We start from the raw sequence: 25,706 nt of genomic DNA on the forward strand, positions 1-25,706 counted from the left end.
ATAGTTTTCAGATCATTTACAGACGCAAACCATACATATGTATATGTAAATTTTGTGTAACGGTGGGAGGAGGTGAGTTCAAAATCTTTCTTCACTGCCATCTTCCTACTTCAACTCCCTGGCTTTTAATAAAGAACAGGCTGAGGTTACTGCAGAATGACAAACTGTAATACTGACCTTTCTACTATTCTCCAAAGTAGTGAACACCTTTCCATACAAAGATCAGCATTAAAATAAAAAAGATAACCATAGCTGTAGCTATGGGAACCCTTCACTCCCCTGGTTTTGAATTTTTAAAAAAATCAAATCTCAGAGGGATTTGTTTCATCATCCCTAATAAAAGGTGCTACTTAGGAAAAAGAATTGACAGCTTGCAAGTTATGAGACATGCATCTGATCTGATACAGGCCTGTCAGTCAGTCAGCTCTTCCATCAAGAATAAAGGTGGGTAATAAATTACTGGGATCATCGAGCAAACTCAAGAAATGTAAACTCAGTCATTCCTGTGTTTCTGCTATTTTGCACTGGTTTTCTTAAAATCCACTTCGTCTCAAACATTGGGAAATGTTAACAGATGTTAGTGACCTGCATTCTCTTTCTCCGTAGTTCAGCAGACAGAAGTGAAAGAGTTAACAGTGTGTGTAAGATGTTGCTCTGACATAATTTGCATTCCAAAATGGAGCAGAGAGTTATGGGGAAAAATTATATCCCTCTTGGCATGTTTTCAAGCTAAATTTGGGAGACCAGAAAAATCTGAATAAATTATAAAGCCTACACCAAACACCTTAGAAAGTGACTTAAACTGAACCCAATTTTATTTTTAATGTTCTCAAAAGACTAATTTGACACCTTGACTTTTGTGTGTTAACAACATTCAGCACTGCTCTTTTTAATTATTGAATTTCTCTACATTAAAATTAGATCATAAATACCTTTTTTTCCTTTTTTTTTTTCCCAAAAACAAAAGAACTAGACCAAAAGATTGAGCCCACACAGAAAATTGCAAAATGGATAATTTACACATAGGAATTGTAACCTTTTGAACTATTTGGACTCAGGATACCACTCTCTCTCTCACACACACTCACACGCACACACACACATATCCCAAATACACACACACACACGTATACATATACATATATACGTGTGTGTGTGTGTGTGTGTGTGTGTGTAAAATGCTGAAAATAGACACTTGGAAGGATTTATTCTCTTAATAGTACAGAAATATAGACTAAAATCTTTACTCTCCCTTTTTTGGACATCTTTTGAATAAACTACTTTAACAGTCAAAGAAGAAAAAAGGGGATAAAGAAGAAATCTATAAAGAAAGAGGAGGCAGAGGCAGAGGAGGAGAGAAGGTGAAATAATGCAAGCTTAACATGGTAGCTGACTCTACAGTAACGACAGTGAGCAAGGCAGATAAAACCTGTGCTACCCTGGAGCACATAAACTAGAAAGGATTTAAAATATGTTCAAAATGATTTGCTTATTTACTAAAATGATTACTCAAGGGCAGTGCTCCTTCTTTATCCTGTGGTTTCAAGCAGCTGTGGGCAACTCCCCTTCCAGTTGGTACGGGCACTCATTCGAAAAGCAGTTTCACATAGAAGCTTTGCAGACTGGGCTACGGAGTCTGGCCACCATTGCTCCACTTCCCCTCTCCTCTCCTCGCCTCCAAGCTGCTCAACTGCATCATGTCTTCATTTTAAGCAGGAGCGGTGGGTTTGAACAGTGATGTACAGCTGAGCCTTGAACAACCCAGGTCTGAACTGCACCGGTCCACTTATGTGCAGACTTTTTTCAATAAATATACAGTCTGCCCTCCATATCTCCAGGCTTCATATACGATTCAGGAAGCAGACTGTATGCATTGTTCTACACCATTTTCTATAAGGGACTTGAGTACCCTTGGAATTTGATACCCAGAGGGAGACCTGGAACCAATGCCCCACAGAGACCAAGGGACAAGTGTAGGTAAGTTTTGGGAGAGTCAAAAGTTACACGCAGATTTTTGACTATGCGTGTATGTGTGTGTGGGGGGTGCCCTTAACGTACACATTGTTCAAGCATCATAGCCTCCTTTTGTTTCCTTTCCCCTTATTTTCTCTCTTTTTCATTTCCCAGAACCCTTATTTGTTCCGTCTCTGTTCCTCCTTTAAAAATTTCAGTCACCTGTGTCTTAGTTGGAGTAGGGCTCGGTTTATACTGACGTCTCCCTTCCCTATTATAATAGTCTGAATAAAATGTCCTGCTGCCTTTAACAATTCTGGGGCGCCATTCTTTTCTCTCTTTCAATAGGACATGTTGACTATGTAGGGAGCAGTGAATTAGTAAAGCTTGTAAAGAAGGGGGCATTATTCCATACATCGTGTAAATGGCAAGTGAAAGAGAACATACTCACCTACACAGACAGCCACAACTCACATGCGCATGTTGGCCTCTTGTCCTTGGGTCTTCTCACTTTTTTTAAGCAAAATCAGAGATAAGAATTTTTTTGAAGTAAACTTGCCATACTTTTAAAGTAATAACTCAAATTACCAAATACTGTAATTGCCAACTTAGTAAATATGACACATACACATACACACACATACACACGCACACAGGTTCCCTCACTTATTCTGGCCCATTATGAATGAGAATGTGTATGTGTATATGTATATTTCAAAGTCATCGTGGATTCTACAGAGGCAGAATAAGAAAAGTCTTTCCTGTCATTTAATGTAAATCGCTAAGCTCACCGTTGCTGCAACTGCTTGAGAAAATATTGCAGTCAGAATAACACATGTGAGGTACCTGTTCTGTAAACTTCACAGAGGGATTCTATCTCTGGGCTGTCAATTACCTTTCGGTCCTGCTAAATTCATTTGAAAAACAATCTGTTTCTGAGATACGGATTATGTGTCTGAATAAACGGAGATGTTTTGCTCAGCAGACATCACTGTGAGTGTGGATACCACCTCAGTTATTGTGTCAGTGCTAGTCCTGGGTGGCTACCGATTTTTAATTGGGTTAATTTGAATGCTCTGCTTCCTTTGTGTTAACATTTTACCTTGTGTCTCATCACCAAATAAAGGTTAAAATCACAGAAATATGGGCATCTAAATAAAACTGTAACCAAAGAAAGATCTATCTTGAATATTTTTATATCTTCTGCCCACGCTTGCTTCTCCTCTAAAAAGCTAAGTATTCCTTTTCCTTTCTTCTTTCTCCACTTGTTTTTTTTTATGTTCGTGTATTGTATGTCTCCTTCCTTCTGTTTGCATTGCCTATTATTAGAGTTTTAAAGTAATTATTAACATAGTAATGTTTGTGAAAGAGGTCATTTCCATTTTATACCTAGTGTACTGTCGTTATACATAGGACTCCCAGGGAAGATTTTTTAAATGAAACGAAGAAAATTGGGGGAACAAGCTATACTCAAATTGGACATGTGGTTGTCTGCACAGGATGCATTCCACATGACACCCCTAAATAGTTTGGATGAGCAACCCTGTCACCAGTTTGATAGGTAAATCTTGATTTTTTCCAATTGGAATATTGATTTTCAAACATTTGAATCTGAGGGAAGGCCTGAAATTTAGTGGAGTAAAAAAGGGGGGGGGGAATCTGCAAAGAAGAAAGAGAGAAAGCTAGAGACCTCGTGGTGCCAATGTTTTGAGCATAAGGAAAGTCAGCTGGAGGTAAAGCAGACTTGTAGAACAGGACAGAGCTAAAGGAGTTACAGAGGGATATAGCTGCAACCCGAGGACAACAGAAACCTCAGGAATAAATTCTTATCTGGAGCCTGCCATTTTTCATTTTCATTACATGAGATAATAAAGAACATAATTTTAGTCAATTGGAGTTGAGTTTGCTGTAATTTGCAGACAAAAACATTTAATTGATACACATTTAATTGATCAATGCAAAGTCATGTAAACAATTTTAAATGTGAGCTGGTTATGGCTTGACTGAGTATATCAATTCTGGGGCTTTCTAGCCAAGTGGCTTTAAGTAAGTTAACCAGAGTCTCATTGCCTGCATTTTTTTCTTCTGTAAAGTGGTTATTTATAATATCTATTTTATAGAGTTGGAAATATTTTATAAAAATATGTAAATGATTAGGAACTATATAAAATACTTAGGAAGGAATGGCAACAATAAAACAAGAATTTGGGCCTGGTTGTCCATGAAAGCAAATTAATGGCAAACCTGGGAAATCCACCTTCACCTACTGGCAAACAGAGAAGTCTCTGCCAGCTCGCTACCAGAAACCTTGTCCCCTTAGCGAGAGCCCTGGAAGTTTTTCATTCAATAAATACAAGGTCGGACAATTAGGTTTGCATACTTTCCAATGCGCGCGTACATGCGTTGCACATTTCTGTGTGCCTTCCACTCTTCAAAATGTTAGGGCTATGGCAGTGAACATCATGGACAGCATTTTCTGCTTTCATGAAGCTCATCTCCTAATGGCGTTAAACCGTAATCAAAATGCATGTAAAATACGTATAACATACTAAACGGTGATGCATACTATGGGGAAAACTTTAAGCGGGGAAAACTTTAAGCAGGGAAAATAAACGGTAGTTTGGGCGAAGAATCGGTATTAACCTAATCAAGAAAGTGTTCATAGAGAGTGGAGGATTTGTGAAAGGTCTGAAGAAGGTAAGAGAGTGAGCCCTGCAAATATCTGGGTGAAAACCATTTAGGCCGAGGAAACACTGTGTAGAAAGGACCCAGAACAAGAGCAGGCTCAGTGAGCTCAAGGAACTCTCAGAGGCCACTGAGCAGCCATGGTTGAAGGAAGGGATGCTTAACAGACCATGACATCCTCAAGGGAAGAGTTCCCATGGTAACACAGAGACAAACACAGTGCTGATGCTCTTAAACATATGATGACTCAGCTGGCTTCCTTTGTTTGGATTCCATCATCTAGCCTCATTTTCTTGTTATCAAAAATACTTAACATGTTCTATCATTATGAAAACTATCAAATAGGAAACAAAGGAAGTTTCTTTACGTACTGTCATTGTCACTAATCCCCATTCTTTTTTTTTCCTTTTTTTTAAATTTATTGGGGTGACAATTGTTAGTAAAATTACATACATTTCAGGTGTACAATTCTGTATTACATCATCTATAAATCCCATTGTGTGTTCACCACCCAGAGTCAGTTCTCCTTCCACCACCATATATTTGATCCCCCTTACCCTCATCTCCCACCCCCACCCCCTTACCCTCTGGTAACCACTAAACTATTGTCTGTGTCTGTGAGTTTTTTTGACTCTATTCTTAACTCTTTCTTCACATGGTTACCACCATAACCATAAATAGTATTCTTAAATTATCACTGCATAATTTAGCAATCTTACACAATAACCCTTGACTTACCTATATCAGGTGAAATTTAGGGCACTTTTTTGCTCCTACTTTCTTCCCCCCAACCAGTATGGTTAGATCACTTTCTTTTCCACTTTCTATAATTATACTTTTAAATAAAAGTTAAAAATATACATCTTTATGTATTTCTTCAATAACTGAAGACATTATTTCTTGATTCTCCATTCTGATTATTTAGCCTATGGGCAGTTCTTATTCTTCTCTCCAAGCTCTTCCCACCTCTACCACCTTCCACCTTTTAAATTGTGTCATCTGTACTCATATATTTACTTTAATATTTTCAAGACTGGTAATATTTACATGCTCTTCTGTGACAATTAATTTTGAAATCAACATTTTTTTATGCAAATATCCATCACTGATGATTATGTTTTCTTCCATCTATTGATTCCTTCGAAAACTCCACTTCTCAGGTCCTGTCTTTTATTCTTAAATAATATATCTTTATTTTAAGTTTTATTTCTTCCGTGTTCTTCAAGTGTATTAAGTCCAGGGAAATAACGCTGTTATTGTCCCTTTCACATTCATACTGTAGACTTTTATCTTCCTTCTTCAGTATGTACATAGTGTCTTTTAGCTCTGGCCCAAAACAGATACTTGAGGCCGTCTCTTCTTTTTTATCCTAGATTAGATCCACTGTTTTCCTAACCTCCAATCTTTCTTTGTCTCAACTGAACTTTCTTTTTTCTGGAGAGTATCATCAAGTAATTTGTTTTAAAAAATTATATAAGAAAATTTACTGGGCTCTTATGACTCTGAAGATATCTTTATTGTGTCTCCATACTGAGGTTCACAGTTTTGCTTGATGCAGAATTCCAAGTGGAAAATATTCATGTTTTCCTCGAGCTCTGGATGCAATTCTCAGTTGCTATGCCTGATGCTAGTCTAACTCTTGTGACTTTGGACATATTTCTCTTCTTGAAAATGTGTCTAATGTGTTTATTTGATTCTTTGTGTTCTGAAATAGGTTAATGATATGTTTAAGTATGGGATCTTTTCATTCATTTTGTTAGAAATTCAATGCTCTTTCCATCCGAAGATAAAGTTCTTTCTGCTCTTAGAAATTTAATCCATGATATCTTTCCTTATTCCCATCCTGATTTTTTATGTTCTTTAAAGAAATGTCGTAGTTGGTTATTAGACCCAAGGTTTATCTTTTATATCTTAATTTCTGCTCATATCTTATGCCCCTTAATTTTGTTCTACATTCTGGATTTTTTTTTTCATGACTTTTCCTTTAAACCCTTCTATTAATTGAAAAAATTGTCAATTAAAAGTTTTATTTAAGTAAAAATATTTCATAAAGTTGGAAAACACAAACTCTGGGTTCATATTGGTAGGTCCAAATCCTTTTCTGCCACTAACTAGCTATGTGACAAGGTATTTAACCTCTTTGTACTTTGGTTTCCTAATTGGTAAATTGAAGGTGATAATAGCCCCCACCTTAAAGAGTAATGGCAGGAACTAAAATGTGAATCTATGAAAAGTTATCGGGACAATGATATGAACCTATCTTCAAAAGATATAATCTGTTATTATTACTGTTATCATTATTAGTAGTAGTTAGTTAGACGTTTACTAGGGCTTTTTATGTATCAGTCATATTCTGCGCGCTTTGAATGGATCAGAGAATAAAACACACAAAATGCCTTGATCTTGAGAAATTCATATTCAATTTGGTAAAGTTAGGTAAATCAAAAATATAATAAATAAATAGGTTATGTATTATATTAGAAGGAGACACTACTATAGAAAAAAAAGCTGGACTGGAACAAGCGGTATGAGGAATTCGAGGTGTGAATGGTGAGTAGGGACAAGGTTGTAATTTTACCTGAGACAGTCACAGCAGGCCTTACATTTAAGGGACTATTTAAGTATTGACTTGAAGAAGGTTAACAAATGAAAAATCAGGAGGCATGTTAGGATAAAAGGAGCAGATTTCTCTTGTTCCAGGAAAATGCTGTCCTACTGTTCTCTCTGATTTAGCATTTATTCAAATATTCCCATTTATAATGATGGGATGTTATTAATGACGGCATTAAAATGAGCTGGGATGGGCTTGGCAGATCTCCACTTTGAGCTTCCAGCATTTCCCTTGGCCTCATCTAGGAAAGCAGGGCATTCATGAGCAATGAACAGAGTCCATCAATTGGCACGAAGTTAAATACTAACAACGGGGTAACAGTTTCCCATCTCTCTTTTGCCCAACCCTTTCCAGATGCAAAGTGACCTTTCACTGGCAACCCTGAACTTTCAAGGTCAGCATGCAGAGTACTTGCTGATGAAAGCAGGGCCCTTGGACTGGGACTCAGGCATCACTCACTCTCTCCTTCAGCTGGGAGGCAAAAGGGCAAGGCTTAAAACTGCCCCTCCTGCCCCAGTTATGGACTATGTGAGCTGTGAGTTCTATTATTTGAGACATACATGACTAAGATACTGATTTGACATCATGACTGTGCACCACGAATATTTACTCTGCATATGTTACATTTTATGGGTCAGCCGATCAAAATAAAGATGATATTTTAGAATGTTATTATATTTATGTTTGTTATATATAAAATTTTGTAGTGGGAAGTAGTTTTTTTTTTCTTTTTTAGTAGAACTATTTCTATAGGACTACCATTACAATTAAACAGTTCATAATCACTATAAAAGCAGTATCAAAAGAGAATTACTGTAATAAAAACAGCATTGCTGTAAAAATTAATAACATATTTCAAAATGTATATAATTTTAATTATTTTAGAGCATCATTTCACTGTAGCGTGTCCAGATTTAAATGGTAAATTCTATGGCCACCCATTTGTAGGTGACTTGGTTGATCTTTCTGTTAGAGCAGGGGCCCACATGGTAAGGCCCACATCATTTTTCTTTTTCTTGGAGAGTCCATGAGCTGAGAATCATTTTTACTTTGTTAAATGGTTGGAAAACAGAAACAAAAGAATTCTAATTTTGTAACATTTGAGAATTACATGTAATTCAAACTTCAGAGTCTATAAATAAACTTCTATTGGAACACAGCCTTGATCATTGATTTATGTATTGTTCATGGTTACCTTCCCACTGCAGAAGTAGAGCTGAGTGGTTGCAGCAAAACTAATGTGGCCTAAAAAAACCTAAAACATTTACTGTATATGCCGGTCTAGAAGTTTGCCAACCCTTTCACTAGAGTATTCTCCTTCCTGGAAGAATGATTTTTCACTATACGTTAAAAATAATCATATCATCTCTGTGATATTGTTTAACTTAATTCATCTCTGCAGCATAAACCTGGCTGCTAAAATATGAAATTACTGAGAATGTAAATATGACGGCCAGAACCTGGTTCTGGGTAGATTTACCAACTTGAGTTCCATCACATCAGGCTTCTTGGGTTATCGTGTGGTAGACTTTTTTATCCATCACCCAATGATCTTCTACAGTATTTTTTAATTTGCAATTTTTTAAAATTATTCTATTTACAGAAATATTTTAAGTCTCACTCGTTGAAAACACAGCTCTGAAATTACTTCCGATGATGTGTGTGTTATATTACCAAGCTTGTGATCAGCTATTATATACGAGTGTAATAAGCTTGCCTAAGTACCATTATTCATGCACTATCATATAAGCTTGCCTAGGTGCCATTATTTATGCACTGTTTAAAATAGGAGTAGATTAACAAAGTCTGCTAGGCATTTCATAGAGAAATATTTCTATTTTTCACAGTAGAGGGGGTGAAAAAGAACCAACTCCTTTGTGTGATTGTCTTCAACATTTGGGCCAGTGTGGGTTCAATATTATCAATTTTCCATCTGTTGGAGTGCCATCCCAGCTACTTTGCACTTAGCTAATTAAAATTAAGTGTGAAGTCGGGCTATTATTTTGTAGATATGGCGCCATTCAAACAATTGATTTAGATAATTAAGGGAAGCAAATTTAGTTGCAGAGCTAATGCTGAGGCCCAATGCGTAGAGAAACACTGGCACAAGAATCACTTCAGTCATACATTCTAACACAGATATAGCTGTCAACATATTATATTGTTAACAGTAGTTGCAAGGGATTGGGAAGCTAAGCTACAATTTTCTAGTATATTTGTTCATAATGTGCAAGTTGAAAAGGGATTAAATTGACTGCAGTATTTTGGGATGTTAGGTTATATTGAATAATCCTCCGACTATAAATTTGAACACATGATATCAATGTGTATGCTAGTTTCTTTCAATAAGTTGCTGCTATTTAGTGTCTATTAGATACACAGTCGTTATAAACATGGCCTCTGATGAACATTGTTTGAATTTGTTCCTTATCTTAATGGTATGCAGACTAGAGGCAAATTATTTTATCTCTTTGTAACTTCATTTCTCGTACACAGTAATAGTTTGTGAGGATTAAATGAGACAGTGCAGGTAAAAAGCTCAGAAAAATTGTAACATAATCATTATCATTACTTTATTTTTCATCTGCACAACAACCTTTCTAGGTAAGATGATAATCCATTTTGCAAAGGAGGAGCCTCCCTGATTAAATGAGGGAGATACAGTAATGCAGTTTATAAGAGATGCCCTGAAGATTCAAAGACAAGATTGACTGATGATAAAACTCCCTTTTTCTCTCCCCATTTCAGCCCATTGACTCTTTCATAGATCCATCCATTTATATAAGTGGTGTCTGTGGCCCACACACATCAGAGATTTACAGTACCTAACCAGGTTTCCAACAGTCCCCAAATTTGATTCATTTAAATTTGAAGTTTAGCAGTTTACCTGATAAATTACATGTTATCAGGGAATTTGGGAGTTTAAACCCATTATTTTTAATTTGTAAGAAATGAGGTATGGACTTGTACACAAATGGAGTAATTTTTGTTAAGGGTAGTTTCTAGCACTCCTCAAGTTATGCACACTGCAAACCAAAAAAAAAAAAAAAAAAAAAAAAAAAAAAAAAAAGATCCATATATCTCTCTGTTAGAGGAAGGAACAAAAAGGACATTAGAATAAGTTCTTAGGAATATCTTAACTGAAGGCTTATTTGGAATTCAAGAAGCAAGTGAAAAGCATTTGGATGCATTTTAAGAGATAATTGCTGCCAAATAATTTATGGGTGCAGAGCAATACCCAAGGAGAAAATACCACTAGTTATAACCTAGTAAATTAAAACCAAACACTCTACATGCCTGGTATGGTGTTTAAGATTAATTGGATCATAGCAGAAAGTGCACATTATGAAGATCAAATACTAGGAGAAAAGTCATAAAGTTTGAAAACATATCAGTGTATCTTCATCCCTGCAGATGCCTCTTATTTATTGTCAATGTAAACAGATGTTAATGGCGTTGTAAGAGTGAGAGAGAGAGAGAGAGAGAGAGAGAGAGAGAGAGAGAGAGAGAGAGAGAGAGAGAGAGAAGTTCCCTGAAGATAAAGGAGAAAAATTATAAAATAGGATAACTTAGATTTCAAAAGCACATATTTTCCAATCTAAACCGGAAATTTGTTTATTCTCTGCATTAAGAATAAAATTCATTCAAAACTTTAAGGACAAAGGCATGGGATGGTGTGAGAGGGAAGAGAGATGGGTGGGAAGTAGAGGTGGTTTGGATTATTGGATCTACTTAGCTAACAACGTTACATTTATTTGGCTAAGGAGTACATTTTTCTTTGAATCATGCTATTTAGAATAAAACTGTATTGGCTTAATAAGGTTTTGCTGTAAAATTATGGCTTAAAGAATCAATGAAAAAATACTATTGAACTCTTATTTAAGATCCTTGAATATTTCCTTTATTTTTCTAACGAATATTAAAACCTACTGCATTGTAGCTTCCATCATTGTACATCACACTAAATTATTGAGGGGTCTGTCTCATTCCAGACAATGAATTCCATCAGAATAGGAACTATACCTACATTTAGAATGCCACTAATGTCCAATACATATCTGAGGAATACAAAACTCTAAGGATATGTGAAAATGTCCAAATTAATTTTGACTAGGGTTGTTCAACCTGGATGCTATTGGCATTTTGGACTGGGTAATTCTTTGAGCTGGGGTGGGGGTGGGGGTGGGGCGCTGCCCTGTGTTTCATAGGATGTTGAACCAGTGCCCTTACTTTTACCTACTAGATGCCAGTATTATCCTCTTCCAGTACAAATTTTAAAATGTCTCCAGATATTGCTAAATGTTCCCTGGGTGATGGGAGAAGAATGGGAGCGGGGAGGGCAGGTAAAATCATTTCAGTTGAGAACTTCTGACTTAGAGAATTAACATTTTAATGTTTATTAATTAAATTAACATTATACATATATACATATATAAATACATATATATGTATTTATATATGTATATATATATATATATATTATAATACTAGATTGAGTTGTATGTTCCATTTATGTCTGTGACTGCCATTCATTTCATTTGTCTGTCTGTCCACCTGTCTATCCACCCATCCATTCACCTATCTCTCTCTCTCTCTCTCTCTCTCTCTCTCTCACACACACACACACACACACACACACACACACAGCCCTCATTGAAATCCATCCTAGCTGGGTGAAATATGAATTCAAACATGCCTGGCAGGTCAAGTTAGATAACACTTTCCTTTTCTTCATCCAGGAAGCATTCATTAATACACAAAAATTCATATAGATAAGCAGAACCCTTGGAAAGAACTTTACACACTTGGTATTCATACAAGTCTGTTTGAAAAACTTACATGGGTGGAGTTGTGTGGCTGAAGCAAATCATGAGTAGGTAGGATAGAAGGAGCAATTCATAAATTAGACTAAACAACAGTAAAACACTTGAACCAACCCATGACCCAGAGACCCTGTAGAGTTTTATGTATCCTAGAGAGGGAAGTGTATAAGCACTAAAAGACCTTAATTCCTGGGAACCCAAGATGTTTCTAGGCCTGAATTCTACCTAAAGAACAAAATACAAAGAAGGGGAAGCTATTTCTGTATCAGCAGGAACAGTCAAGACCTTGCTTGAGAGGATCAGGAAGCATCCTTTGGTCGCTGCTGACACATCAGCTGACACACAAGGAGCATCAAGGAAGGAAAAGGGCTGATGGTGCAGTTAGCTGACAGTGGTAAACGTAATATTGAGAAGGATGATAAGGGGTCTGGGACCAAGGGATAGAGGGAGAGGAATCTCTGAGTATGAAGGCAGTAGGGACAGCCCGAAACTACAAACAGTCTAACGGCTAAAACGGATCTGAAATCTCACTAAAGATTTCAGTGGTGGATCTGCATCCTGAAGGAGAGCGGTTATGCAGGGGCAGGCAAAGGCCCCGGGTGTTTGCACATCTTTGATACCTCCTGAAGGTTTCCCAGGAAGACTGGAGGGGTAAAGAAAACTTGATTGGGGTTGTGGACGTTAATACTCTACAATTACACAGCTGTGGTTGCCAAAGAGCAGAATTTGTTCCCATTCCATTTAGAATATATCCCAACGATGCAAAGTTTGTTAAATGTCTAGTAATGTATCGATGTACTTAAGGGTATTAATACATTAAACGAGATAATCATGGCATTTTAATAGCTACAGAGAGTTGTTTTATAACTTAACTCTCACTTATAATTGAAACAAACCAAATTCTTATAAAACATGTGTGAACAGTAATTGCCTTATACCAGTAAAAAATAGCCAACAAAAATATATAGCAAATATCTTATTTAGAGGTCGATTATTAGAAGCATTGCCTTAAGAGTAATCCACAAAACAAAGATACACACTTAAAACCTTAGTATTATTCGAAACTTTACTGAAGTTCAAAATATGTGATCAGAAAGGTAAATAAGAGCAATAAACAAACTGGAAAGGCACAAATGCGTTGCTTTTTAAAAGCTTTTTTGTAGACTAACATAAGATGGGTTCTGGAAGTTTTCACAGGTATGAAGAGTTTAGGTTCTTTTCATGTGATTCAGCTCAATAAGAGTGTATTAATCTTTTCTCTACATAAGTATGCCAAACTCTACACTGGGTGCTGAATGGATAAAGTAAAAATAGTAAACAAGCTCTGTCCTCTAAGAGTCCATATGGTGCAGAGGTTAAGGGTTTCCATGATTAAGACTTACAGTCAAAAAGAGCTCCAAATCTCATTCTTGTCACCTTAATAACTTTGATCATGGATCAAGTTGAATAACTTCTTCAAGTATCTGCTTCCCCAGGCTAAAATTGGACGACTGTATTTCATGAACATTTCCCTTGTCAAATTGATCATTTAAGTTGACAAACTTTCATTCAAATATCCAACCCCTACTGTATTTATATAATTTTCTTTTGTAATTATTATATAATTTCCATCACAAATTTTAGAGCCAGATAATTATATCATTTCCATCACAGATTTTCAAGCCAGTGTACAATTTCATTTTTATTTCATCAGGGAAATATAAATTAAAATGACAATGAAGCCCCACTGCACACCTATTAGAATTGCTAAAATCCAGAACACTGACAATATCAAAAGCTGACAAGGATGCGAAGCAATAGGAACTCTCATTCATTGCTGGAGGGAATGCAGAATGGTACCCTTTGGAAGATAGCTTGGCAATTTCTTCCAAAACTAAACATACTCTTACCATATGATCCAGCAACCAGGCTCCTTGGTATTTACATAACCAAAGGAGTTGAAAACTGTCCCTACAAAAACCTGCCCATGGATATTTATAGCAAGTTTCTTTATAACTCTCAAAACCTGGAAACAACCAAGATGTCCTCAGGGAGGTGAATAGGTAAACTGGTACTTCCAGAAAAAAGGACTACTATTCAGCATGAAAAAAAAATGAGATACCAAGCCATGAAAAGGCATGGAGGAACTTTAAATGCCTATAACTGGTCTGTAAAGGCCACATACTGTATGATTCCAACTATATGACTTTCTGGAAAAGGCAAAATTGTACGGACATTAGAAAGATCAGTGGTTGCCAGGAGCTGTGGAGGGAGAGAAGGGTGTAATAGGTAGAACCAAGCATTTTTAAGGCAACTAAATTACTTTGTATGATATCATAATAATAGGTGCATATCATCATGCATTTGTGCAAACCCATAAAATATATAACACTAAGAATGAACCCAATATTAACTATGGACTTTGGGTGATTTCAATGTGTCAGTGTGGGTTCATCAGTTGTAATAAATGTACCAGTCGGTGGGGATACTGATAATAAGGGAAGTTATGCACGAGTGGGGACAGGAAGTATATGGAAAATTTCCATGCCTTCCTATCAATTTTGCTGCAAATCTAAAACTGCTCTAAACACATAAAATTTTAGAAAAATACCCTGGGGAGAGAAAACCACAATCAAACCTGAATACCTTGAAATGGACATGTTGGCAGGCAGTAGGGTGTCCAGGACCCAGATAGGCCATTTTCACTTAACTGCTAGTGAAATGGCCTGGTACACTCAGCATAGATCTACTTGCTTATTGTTCAATGGCACTAATAAATCAGCTTGTTCAATGACAGTTGTGAAATTGTATTTTTCTTTTATAAAAAAGTTCACAGAAAATGTGAACAGTTGGCAAATTAAAAAAAAAAAAAAAGTTGCAAATCAAATTGTAGCAGATTTTGTGATTTTGACCTTTCATTTCCCACTCTCCTGCCACCTTAAACTGGTAAAACACACGTAACACTTATTGAAAATCCTGACAAGACCACATTCAGGAAAAGTGATTTCCCCTCCCGCCTAGTCCCCTCAAAAAAGCCACTTATTTTGATAGCACAATCAACGAAATACCAGTTTTTTCCAGCTAGTCAATTTCCCTTATACATGTTTCATTCCAAAACCAAACATTTGGCATTATTTTGCTTTAGAAGGTTACTTTCACCATCTTTCATTTCTAAACACTGTTGCTATGAAAAGAAAATAGATTACAAATTACTACCTCTGAGTGTATGAGTTAATGCAGTTCTGTGTCCTAAAGGGTGTCGTCAGTGTTTCTTTTGTAATTGTTCCATTCTATAGGGAACTTGAGTAAGTGAATCATTTATGAGAAAGACTAACTCAATTTAGCTCTTCAGCATTAAATTTAATTGTGGAGAATTAAGCGTTTATTCATTTAGAAAACTCAGTGTTCCAGAGACAGTACCGAGAGCACAAAGAGAAAGAAACGTCCTAAGCTTTAGGAACACACAACAAAATAATGGAGAGATAAATATAACACATCCTGCAGATGCAGTAATATGTGATATTGCTTATTAATGGAATGTGTAGAAGGTCAAGCAGAAGATATCTGAATTTAGTTGCCAGAGGTGAATGGCAAGTCCAACGGGTAGACATTGGTCAGAATAAAATGACTATAGGGTCAATTGTAAGGCAAAAAGCGAGCTATGCACTAAGGTGGGGGGTGGAGGTAGTTCAGTGCTGCAAACTCTTTTGCCTTGCTGGAGAGCAATTTACAAAATGGTGGTACTATTGTCTGAATGTTTGTGTCCCCCAAACATGCATGTTGAAAACCTAACCCCCAAAGATGATGGCACTAGTAGATGGGGGCTTTGAGAGGTGCTTAAGTGGTAGGACGGAATGCTCATGAATGGAATTAGTCCCCTATAAAAGAGGCTCTAGAGAGATTAGCCGCCCCTCCCCCCATGGGAGGACACAGTGAGAAGGTGCTGGCTGTGAACCAGGATGAAGTCCTTCACCTAACCATGCTTGCACACTGACCTTGGACTCCCAGCTTCCAGAACTGTGAGAAACACATTGCTCTTGTGTGTAAGCCATGCAGTGTGAAGGATTTTGTTAGAGCAACCTGAATGGATTAAAACAAGGTTAGCATTGAGAGAGGAAGCCAGCTAACTTCTGTGATTATTCAAGTCTCAAAAGGAACACCTTTTCCCCCAGAATCACTGACCTCTTAATCTAAGTTCCCCAAACATTGTCTTGCCAGGCACATTTAATCATAAAAGCATTATCATAGCTTCCTCTGTCGTCCCTGATAGAGTGTGAGTTTCATGAGGGCAGGGCTGTGCTGTCTTGCTCACCAGTGATTTCTCAGGGCATTTGCACCGTCTGATAGGAGTTCAGTAATAGTTTTTAAATGAATTACTGGAAAACAGAATGAATAGATCGTGTAGGAACAAGATCAGAAAGCATTATACCTAGAAGTTTCCAGAAGGTGATGGGGGAGGCAGCTAAGCATTTGTTTAAAATACATGCTCAGGTTTGCCTTCGGAACAGACCATTATTGTTAAGGGGGCTACATCATAGGAAGGAAAGTTAAACAAGAGTCGGGGAATTAGTCAATACACTAAAATATGGCCAAGTGATATGTCAATAACAAGCTAAAATTGATACAAACAAACAAGCAAAACAAGAGACTGTGAGCTCCATGAGGCAGGGACTGTGGCTCCTAGTATATTCCCAGGGGCTACTGAAGCGCCTGAAACACAAAGGACACTTGCTAAGCATTGTCAGAGGAATAAGTAAAAACAATAGCTGACATTCATCAAGGCTTTCCACTCTTCTATTATCATCTGTTTTTATCCTCATCAATTCTAGGATTCTAGGAGGAATTTTCTGTTTCTACCACAACCTACTGCCCTAGGAAACTTAAGCAAAGAAAGGAAAAATAACATGCACGCATTTTCCCAGCAAGGTAAGACTGCAGCTGGTATTTAAACCTAGAGATGTCAGGTGCCCAAACATGAGCTCTCTCCTACTGATTCACGTACAGATGCCCACCAGTTTTCGCATCTTTATTTAAACCTTATCTTGACCTTGGCCTCAGTAGACTTATGCATTACTCACTATACTACCCTGGGTTCTCCAGAGAAACAGAGCCAACAGGATATAGAGCTAGAAGAGGAAATTTGTTACAGGAATTAGCCCACACAATTATGGAGGCCAAGGAGTCCTATGATTGTGCCCTCTGCGGGCTGGAGACCCAGGAAAGCCAGTGGGGTGGTTCCAGCCTGAGTCTTAAGGCCAGAGAACCAGGGGAGTAGAGGGTGTAACTTCCAGTCCAAGTTCAAACACCTGAGAAACAAGGGAGATGATGATGCAAGTCCAGTCTCAGTCCCAAGGCCCAAGAACCAGGAGCATCGATGCCCAGGTGCAGAAGATGACGTCCCAGCTTAAGCAAAGAGACCAAATTCACACTCGCTGTGCCTTTTTGTTCTATTCAGGCCAGCAAGGGATTGTGTGGTGCCCAAAAGCATTAGTGAGGGCAGATCTCTTTACTCAGTCTACTGATTCAAATGCTGATCTCTTTCAGAAACACCCTCACAGACACACCCAGGAATAGTGTTCTACCAGTGATCTGGTCTCCCCCTTAGCCCAGTCAAGTTGAAATTAACCCTCACACGCCCTTATATTTTTGTAGACACTTTCTCATTTACAATGTATCCTCATTACCTACTATTTCAGTTACTAAGGTGGCATAACAAATTATCATAAAACGTGTGGCTTAAAACAATGACAACATTTATTTTATTCATTAATCTATTTAAGCAGGCTTTTTGGCAAAGAAAGCTCTTCTCATTTCCACTTGTCATCAGTTGTAATGCTGAGATTATCTGAAGCTTTGATCACTCACATCTCTGGCTGGCAGTAGTCCTTAGCTGGGACAGTCAGCTAGAACAACTGTAATACATATGGTTCCTCCGGTGGCCTGGGCTTCCCCACAGCACGCGGGCTAGGTTCCAAGGGTAAACGTCTGGAGACATGGAGAGAATAGAGAGGGAAAAAGAAACAGAATGAGAGAGACACAGAGAGAGAAAGCCCTATCATCTTACAGGACCGAGCCTCAGAAGGCATAATATAGTATTTTGTCTGCCACATTCTAGATTCTGTTCATTAGAATGAGTCATTAATATCAGCCACTGTTCAAGCAAGAATTAGACTCCATCTTTTAATTAAGAAGTTGCAGAGTTTTAGAAGAGCATATGGAATCAGAGATAATTGCTGTGGATGTTCTTGAAAAATACAATTTGCCCAACCCACCATGGCACACTGGAGAAATTCTGTTAGAAAATGTAATAGGATTCTTCATATCCATAGAAAAGGCAAATCCTTTATCATGACTGCTAACATCAATAACATAGTTCCTCAGCCAGTGCTAGTACTCAATCCTCATCCCAAACCTGGGAGGTGGGTCTAGTTTTTTTCTCCATTTCACATTCGCAGAAATGGAGGCACACATATGTCCTGGTAGTCGCTCAATGACAAAGCTGCCAGTCAAGCCCGGGAAAGCCACTTCCACTTTTAGATACTATACCTCACTGCCCTTCCAAGGAGAGCCATGGGGGAAAAAAATCCTTTTTCCTAATCTATAGACTGCTTGGACAGTTTGATCTCCTTTCCGCACATACACAGTTTTGCCGTTCACATATTCTAGATATCCGTAAGCTGGTTTGATTATAATGATCATGTGTCCATGTAAAGCATCTGCAAAGAGAAACCTGCCTAAGCAACTGAATTCCATGCGTTTTGGCAGAGACTACCTTCTTTAGGACCCATTAGCAGCAATCACACTTGCAGTACATCAGGACTCAGAAAAGAACAAATCAAATCAAAGTGTAAGATGTGGAGAAAGGGTACAAGATACATTTGAAATGTTTTCCTAAAAACAAATTATTGTATCGTAACTGATTTCAACTCATTTCTTCCTAACCTGACCACCACCTATATGAAAATAACAGTGTATACTGAGGGAAGAGTCACGGGCTATTTGAATGGGGGAAAGCTATACCCTGTTCTCAATTGAAATGGCCTCAGGATCTCTTCTTGAAATATTGCTCATGATAGCTTCAAATATTTAGTCAGGTCTTCTGAATGAATACTAGGTGACCTCAAATACAAACACTTAAAAAAATTTCTAGCTTTATGAAATTATTCTTTATCAAAGCACCACTACAATTTCACAGACACACATTATTAAGACTATGAAAATCTGGACAATTGACATCACTGCAAAATAATGTTAACTTCCGAGTTTTTCAGCACTGTTGTCATCATTATTATTAGCATAAAAATAACAATGAGGAAAAACTGAGGGTTGCTAGATGGGCGGGAGGGGTGGGGGGTGGGAGGGAGGGTGAGGGGATTGGAGGGCAATCGGTGACCATAGGATGGCCACAGGCTTGAAAATTAATCTGGGGAACGTAATTTGGTGGTTACCAGAAGGTAAAGGGGTTGGGGGGTGGGGGATGAGGGTGAGGGGGATCAAATGTATGGAGATGGAAGGGGAGCTGACTCTGGGTGGTGAACACACAATGTGATTTATGGATGATGTGATACAGAATTGCACACCTGAAATCTATGTAATTTTACTAACAATTGTCACCCCAATAAATTAAAAATAAATTAAAAAAAAATAATGCCAATATTACAACTAACCATAAAACTAATCAGTGAAATTTACTAAGATTTCTTGTTGGTTCCATTTCTCCTTGGAATATATTCTATTAAGGATACTCATTAAAAATGCGGTTTCTAGAGTCAAAAAAAAAGAATATGACAATGGATACAGGTGAAAAGCCAGAGACAGAGGTACACAGGGTGAGGTCTAGAAGCGCCTTCAACATAGGAGCTTCTGTCCCTGAGGAGTGAGATACACCACCCTGCCAGCACATGGATGAGCTCACCAACCCAGAAGTTCTTCAAACGCTGTACTTTTGAGATTTTTGTAGAGGCTTCATCATATAGGCTTAATGGATTGTTAATTCAATCTCTAATAAGGCTTAAAAGTTCCAAGCTTCTAATCATGCTTGGTCTTTCTGATAACCAGTCTGCATCCTGAAGTCACCTGAATGATTATCCAGAAGATACTGAGCCCACCAAGAGTTGCCTCATTAGAACAAGAGAAGCTCCTGTCACCCAGGAAATTCCAAGGGATTTAGGAGCTCTGTGTCATGAACTGGGGGTCAAAGACCAAATATTACAACAAAAGATACTCTAAGTATCCTTATCACTCAGGGGCTTGCAAGGGTTTTAAGAGCTCTGTGTAATTGGTGGCAGATAAGATAATAATATAAATCTTATTATTTTGCAGGGCATCTATAAAAAACACAGCTATATTTTGCAGGGCATCTATAAAAAACACAGCTAACATTATATTTAGTGGTGAAAGACTAATATATTTCTCCTAACATGAGGAACAATTTTTTTCTAAGAATGGTTCTTCTATTTAACTTTGTGAACTGGAACTCTTAGCCAGTGCAGTAAGGCAAGAAAGAATAAAAGGCATAAATATCAAATAAAATAAATAAATAAATAAATAAATAAATAAAATAATGACTGGCTTTTTGCATCTGAAACTTGTATAAAGAGAAAGAGTCCTTCTAAATTCTGATCACACAAATTAAATAAACACAGTTATTTGTAGAAATTTTGAAAAGAGTCATGATATTTATGTGCACCTCATTGGAAACTGATATGTACAGGAGCTGATTTGAAAAACAACTAAACATTTGTCATATTGCTAGTATACAATCTGATTATTTAATCTACAATTTATATGTCCAGTGTAAAGAATTTATCATTTGTGATTTGATGTTTTAATACTTATGTAAGATGTATTATGTTTTAGTTTGACACAAAATTATTAACTTAAATAAGTTAATATTGTTTAACATATGCTGGTTGTATTTCAAAGTGATACAGCCCCCCTTAAAATGTCAAATTGTTAAGTCACTTTTAGAATATTCCAGTAATTCATTCCTACAACCTGGGCTGTAGGTCAGATGGATAATGAGAAACACCTGGATCAGCTATTCTGCCATGAAAAGGCATCATAAAAGAGAGGTTTATAGATGCAAGTTCCTAACATTTTAGACTGACAAAGACTCTGTAACCAAACTGACACATTTTATAGATGAGGAAAATGAGCTCAAACAAAATGACTTACCCAGAGTCACACAGCTACTTCGTGTATAGTCAGCCTAGATCCCAGTCTCTGTTCCCAGCCAAGGTATCTTCCACTTGCTCTGCCATTTGGATAAAAGTATGTTGTGGGAAAAACCAAGAAGTATGATTCTTCTAGTATTTACTTGCTCTGAGAAAAAATAAACAGCAACAAAGTGTACCATTTCTATGAGATATTAACTCTCCCCCTGCCAAAAAAAAAAAAAAAAATTAAGAAAGAATCTGACAAAGTTAATTCCAAAACTACTTAGTTTTATAGAGAGACAATAGTCTGGCTTTTAAAAACCTTGGCCTTTAAATATTTTTAACTGTATAGGCTTTTGATTCTTAAACATTATAATAATACACTGAATGGTAGCCACCCAAAGCTATCAAGCCCTAATCCCAGGAATCCTTAAATATTGCTTTATTTAGAACAAAGGTCTTTGCAGATATAATTAAATTAATACTTTTGAGGTGAAGAGATTATCTTGGAATATCTGGGTGGACCCTAAAGGCCATCACAAATGTCACTGTCTAAGAGATACAGAGGGAGATCAGACACAGATGAGAAAGTAAGAGGGAGAGGGAGAAAGTGCTTGGAGGGATGCAGCCACAAACCCAGTCAGAGTTCTCCAGATACACAGGATGTGTATATACACAGAAAGAGATTTATTTTAAGGAATTGACTCATGTGATTGTAGAAGCTTGGCCAGTTCAAAACCTTATGGGAGAGGCTGGCCATCTGGAGACTCAGGACAGAGCTGAAGTTTGAGTACAAAGGTAGTCAGGCTGGAGAACCAGGGAGAAACTATATTGCAAAGTCTGAAGGCAGAATTTCTTCTCTTGATCAGGGAGGTTCTGTTCAGGCCTTCAACTTGACCGGATGAGAACGACTCACATTATGGAAAGCAATATGTTTTACTCTAAGTCCATCCATGTTAAGTGCAAATCTCATCCAAAACACCCTCATTGAAACATCCAGAATAATGTTTCGATCAAATCTGAGCACTGTGACCCAGTCAAGTTGACATATAAAATTAACCATGGCACTCAGGATAGTCAGCAGCACCAGAAGCTAAAAGATTCAAGGAAAGGTTTCTCTCCAGAGCCCCTGGCAGAAGCATGGCCCTGCTGGATTTTGTATCTCTGGCCTTCAGAACTGTGAAAGAATAGATTTATTTTATTTTAAAACACCTAATTTGTGGTAATTTGTTTTGGCAGCTTCAGGAAAAAGTGCAGCTGCGTTTTACATTTTCTGTTGTTGATATATATATATATATATATATATATATATATATACACACACATATATACATATATATATTTATTTATTCTACTTTTTTGTGTCTTTTTTTTTCTTTTTCTTAAACCAGGTATATTTAAAAAAAATCAAAATCAACTATATAAATCTCTAAGATGTGATGTAAAATACCCAGGGGTACTTAGTGTTCCAATTGCAGTGAGTTTCTGCCATGATGAGAAATGACTTTTAATTGTAGTAAGTAGGAGTCAGAGTGCCTTGAGGTAAAAACAGTGAAAACACACTTCCCCAAGAAAATGCTCCTCATCATCAAAAACTTATGGAAATCTAAGCATGTGATGAAGTTTATTCCAGCATAGAATTAACAGAGTCTCTAATACCAACAAGGCAAACAACAAGAGTGAGCTCTGTAATCAGACTTATTTGGGCCAGTCTCATCTCTCCCACTTGCTCTCTTTGATCAAATATTTTCCCGTTTTTTGAGCCAGTTTTCTCAGTACCTATTTTAAAGGAATTGTGATGATTAAACTTGAAAAGTAGCGCCAGTGAATAAACTGAAGTTGTTTCCAACCAAAATCCATAGGTGGGAAGTTATACACAACACACACAAGCACAAACTCACACGCATAATGTCCATATACTGGTTTACCACTTACAGCAGCACCTGGAATTTAGTAGTACTATTTGTAAATTTGTCAAATATATAAACAAATAATTTTAAAACTATACCATTTAAAATAAAGTGCAATAAAATGCATTAGGAATGAATCCAAGAAAGATGCAAATTAATCACGGAAATCGTTGTTAAGCTTTATACTAATTGAAAAACAACTAAATACACTGAAATGTACAGTATCTTTAAGAATTTGAAAATAGGATATGGAGGCGATTTGGCTGCAACCTCTGTCACCCCATTGATCAGCAGGCTTGATTTGGCTGATCTGGCTGGCTAGACAGGTGTCCCCTTCCTCCCTCACAGCTCCACGTGGGTCCCTCCCCAAAGGTGCCCACTGGATGGGAGAGGAGACCTTCCCCAATAGAAGAGAGGGCCATTCTTCAGTCAAGGGTGTATAAGTAGTTGTGTTCCTGTGCTAGAACCTCCAAACAAGCTCTCAAGAATTCGAATATATAATATGGTAATCATGTTACCTCCTACCAAAATAACCTATAATCCAATGCTAGTCAAATTCCTATGGGAATTGCTATGGAAACTGTAAGGCTATTTCTAAAATTTAGGTTGAGTGGCAAAACTTCAAGAATAGCCAAAGTAACCCTACAGAAGAACAATCTGGGAGGGCTTTCCTGCCAGATACCGTGTTTTCCGGAAAACAAGATCTAGCTGGATAATCAGCTCTACCGCATCTTTTGGAGCAAAAATTAATATAAGACCTGGTCTTATTTTACTATAAGTAAAATATAGTAAAATTATACTTATTTTACTTACTTATAGTAAAAAGTAATACTTATTACTTATACGACTACTAAGTAATACTTATTACTTACTTATAGTAAATAAGTATACTTATTTTACTACTTATAGTAAAATAAGACCGGGTCTTATATAATATAATATAATATAATATACATAATACAAGGTCTTATGTTAATTTTTGCTCCAAAAGAAGCATTAGAGCTGATGGTCCAGCTAGGTCTTATTTTCGGGGAAACAGGTTTGCAGAGCATATTACACAACTATAGCAATTAGAAGACTAGCTCCATCATGTATTGCTGGTGGGCATATGAAGTGGTATAGGCACCTTAGAAACACAGTCTGGTAGTTCTTAAAAAAGTTAAACATAGCATTAACATATGACTTGGGAATTCACTTCCTAGTTATAGAGCCAAGAGAAATGCCCACAGAGAAACTTGTAAATGAATGTTTATTGCAGTGTTATTCATGAGAGCCAAAAAGTGAAACAACCCAAATGTCTACCAACTGATGAACGGATAAATAAAAGGCAGTATATCCAAATAATTATTATTCAGCAGTAAAACAAATAAAACCCTTCTACATGCTAAAACATGCATCAACTTTGAATACATTATCCTAGTGAAAGAGGCTTGTCATAAAAGACCTACATAGTGTATGATTCCATTTATATGAAATTCAAGGAACCGGGAAATTTATAGAGAAAGAAAGTAGATTAGTGGTTTCTTAGACCAAGGGAAGGAGATGATCGTGGGAAAGAGTTAGAGAGTGACAGCTAAAGGGCATGTGATTTCTTTTAGGAAAGAAAAATGTTCTAAATTGGATCATAGTGATGGTTGCACAATCCTCTGTATAACCTAAAAATTGTTGCATTTTATGCTTTAAATGAACGAATTGTATGGTGTATGAATTGTATCTCAATAATTAATTAATAGTATCTGTTCATAGATAAACAAAAAGAAAAATTAAACAGAATCAAAAGTTTAGAAACAAAAGCACTCATATAACTAAATTGGATATATTATAACCTTGAGTTTTCAAATCAGTGGAAAGAGTAGAGAATTGACAGTAAATGGTCTGGGTATGATTTGTTATTCTTATTGGAAACATAAATTTGATTCTCACCTTACACTCTACAAATGTCACTCTAAAAATTACAATGTAGGAGGAATTAAATATTATAGACAAAACTTAAAATATTATTGTGTGAATTATCACAAACACTTTGGAAGAGAATTTGGAATTATTTAGCATGTTTGAAGATATCCGTAACCTATGCCCAAGTAATTCCATTGCTAGATGTGTTCCCTAGAGAAACTCTTGGACATGTATGCCAGAAGATATTGACAAAAATGTGTAGGCTACAATTATTTGTAATAGTGGAAAACTGAAGAAAACCAATGAATAGGCATCTGAGTACTACATGGTGACGTGAGGAACTCAAACATAATATTGGAATGAAAGAAAAGGTCTTATAATAACATATGAAGTGTAATTTTGATCCATGAAGGCCAAAAATATGCCAAACTAAATAACATTGTTTAGAATATAGATTAAAAAAAAAAATGTGTGATGGCAGGAAAGCCATGGGGCTAAGGTCAGGTATGAGTGATACCTGAAAGTTTCTGGTAAAGCTATATTGTAGGTATGTGGTTGTTTGCTTTATTATTATTTTTATTGTCTTGCAAAGAGCAATGGTTCTATATAATCTGTTGCATCTATAATTATTATGAAAAAATAAAAGCTTTTTTAGTGTACATCTCTCAGTTGGATGGTGAGGAGGTGAAGT

This window comes from Rhinolophus ferrumequinum, chromosome 6 (assembly GCF_004115265.2).
Source record: "Rhinolophus ferrumequinum isolate MPI-CBG mRhiFer1 chromosome 6, mRhiFer1_v1.p, whole genome shotgun sequence".
Classification (NCBI taxonomy): Eukaryota; Metazoa; Chordata; class Mammalia; order Chiroptera; family Rhinolophidae; genus Rhinolophus; species Rhinolophus ferrumequinum.